Raw genomic sequence first — 3,228 nt, forward strand, 5'->3', positions numbered from 1 at the left:
GTTAGGGTAACATACATTTTATGTAGCTTGAAGTCTAGATGTATTTGGCCTTAAGAGCTTAGCACTAAAAGTATGAATGCCTCAAATGGCTCACAACTCACCTAGGACAAAGGTGGCTCTTGAGAGAGAATCTCCATGCACCAAAACACCTCATGAACTCTAAGAATATGTGTGTAGGAGTTTTTTGGCTAAGGAGTACATATTTATATGTTGGATTACAAGGGTCATGGGTATAACTCAAATCCATACCCATGGGTTTTATGATCCATGGTTCATGTGGCCCAACTCTTTATGTATCCATACATAAACTTGGTCCAACATGGATCATAAGCCCAACACATATAAATATAACTAATTACCATAATTAGTCCCCATAGATTTAATTAGTCTCTTTTGATGACTAAATTAATTCTTGATCAAGACTAAATAAAACATATGATTTCATATTAATACATTAGAACTTATAATATATTAATAAATCATATATAACCTTCTCTCGAGAATCCATCCTAACAAATTGTCCTGGTGTTATGCAACCCAAATGGACCATGCTACTCTCGGGTCGAGTACATACCAATAATAGTTATGGGCTTAGACATCTAATCCAACAGTTTCCCACTTGGATAAGTCTAAAACTATTATTGCAAGTAAGACTCCAAAACCCGACTAGCAATCGTAGCTCTTAAAAGCCGCTGTCGAACTCTGACCTAATCAATGACGTTTCCATTAGATAAGGGATCATATATTCCTCCATTCTAGATATCATATGGACTGAGACATGGATTATAATCATTCTCTCTGTCCATCTGTTGTTTCCCAATTTCCGATTTATGACGACCGACTAACTGAACAAATCAAATCAGTCCAGGCCCGGACGAGCACTTAAGGTTGTCATCACCAAATCATCGAGGGGCCCATAGATATCGCTTTTATCCCTCCAAGGGTAAAAGGAATGGATAAAATTCGACTCATATGCTTGCTCTATCTACTCATCAAATCACACACAACAATGTGTTTTATAACACCAAGTTACTGGTGCGATTTCACATTATCAATGTGCAACCGACTTGTAGACTGCAACTCATATCTCTCTGTTTGAAGAATATAAGATATTATCGTCTCATGATCACTCGTGATAAAATCCATGAAGTGATTCAAATGAGCGTGAGTTTAATCCAATACTCGAATCTTATTCCAGGAGCACTCATGAATATTACGGCTATGTCTAAAACACCTAGATATACTACAGACCCATTCATGACAGTCTTTCCTCAACACCTACTTCCAAAGTATGATCGATTGTGGATGGTTTGAATTGATGGGTTTTCAGCATTCTAACACTCCTATGGTGTACATGCAACCCTAGAAACCTTGGATCTATGTTTGACTAAGATACATGCAAATAATTATTTTTCCAAGGTTCTTATCCTAACTAGCATGGCATGGGGTACTTGAATCAAATAAAACTAGTAGAATTACTTACCTTGTAGTAGTAGTTGATTGCTTGGAGTTTGAGAACCTAGCACCAATAATGTGGATACCTCAAATGGAAGTCACAAATCACCACAAACTTGGAAACTTGAGAGAATAGTCACAAACTTCTTGAAATCGGCACTCTTAGTTTACACACATCAACTAGTGCAATTTCAAGAACCAAAGCCTCCTTTATATAGTGTGGTGGATTAGGGTTACATCTATGTAAACCCTAATACCCATGTCTTTTCATTTCCATGAGATCCATGGGTTAAAGCTCCATGGAGTATCCATGGACTTTCCATGCAAGCCTAGCCCATTCCAAATAAGCATTAGCCCACACTATATAAATACAAGAGCCCATATTTAATTAGTCATACTTTTGATCTCTAAATTAATTCTAAATTAATTATAGATCAACACTAATTAAATAATATGATTTTATATTAATATATTAGAACTTATGATATATTAATAAATCATAACTTATACTATTCTCAAAAGATTATCCGTAAATTGTTCGGGTGAAGTGCAACCCAAATGGACCATGTCGGGTCGGGTCAAGTACATACCAAATATAGTTATGGACTTAGACACTATCTCCAACAGTCTCCCATTTGGATAAGTCTAATAACTATAGTTGCAAGTATGACTTCAGGAACCGATCAGCAATCGTAGCTCTTAAAACTCTATTGAACTATGAAGCGCCATTTTAGATAAGTGATCATATAATCCTCTGTTCTAGATATCAGCCGGACAAATACATGGAACATGGTCTTGCTTATTGTCCAGCATTTGTTTCCCGATTTCTGATTTGTTTGACATAGAACTTAACTGAACACATCAATTTAGTTCTGACCGGGCCCGGTACATAGGTCAAAACAAAATCATCGAGGGGCCCAGATATCGCTTCTAATCCTAGAAGGAACAGATAAACTTCAACTCATATGTTTGCTCTACTACTTGTTGAATTACACACAAAAGCACGGTTTATAACATCGAGTTACCAATGCGTTTTCGTGCAATCAATGCATAACCAACTCATAGGCAACAAATCATATCTCTAGGTTTGAAGACTTATATGATATTACCGTCTCACGATCACTCGAGATAAATTCCATGAAGTGATACAAGTGAGCGTGGGTTGAATCCAATATTCAGAACTTATGAGCACTCATGAGTGTTGTATCCCGGCTTTGTCTAACATCTTAGACCTCTACAAGCCAACCCATGACAGTCTTGATTCATATCTAGTTCCAACATATGACCGACTGTAGAGAGTTTGAATAATATGATATAAACCATAACATAATTATTCTGGAAGTCAAAACATGCAAAAAGAAATAATAGTAAACGATTGACAAGAGATAGCAACACTTTACTCATAAATAACAGCTTTTATTTATCATCAAATGTCAATTACATTTTACAAATTTCAAGATTATCTAACTACTAAAACTAATATCATCCTTCAGCCCTATGCTCCGAGCATGCTGGAGATGCTTAGCCCGAGTCAGTCCCTTCGTGAGGGGATCTGCTGGGTTCTCATCCGATGATACCCTCTTTGCCACGAGGATTCCTTCTTCTATTCGATGTATGATGAAGTGATATTTTCTGTCAATGTGTCTGGATCTCCCATGATCTCTTGGTTCCTTGGCTAAGGCAACTGCACTATTGCTGTCACAGAAAATCTCCATTGGCTCCTTTATAGCTGGTACAACTCCAAGGTCCCCCGATGAAGTTCTTTAGCCATAT

This window comes from Lactuca virosa, chromosome 5 (assembly GCF_052849685.1).
Source record: "Lactuca virosa cultivar CGN04683 chromosome 5, Lactuca_virosa_CGN04683_v6, whole genome shotgun sequence".
Classification (NCBI taxonomy): Eukaryota; Viridiplantae; Streptophyta; class Magnoliopsida; order Asterales; family Asteraceae; genus Lactuca; species Lactuca virosa.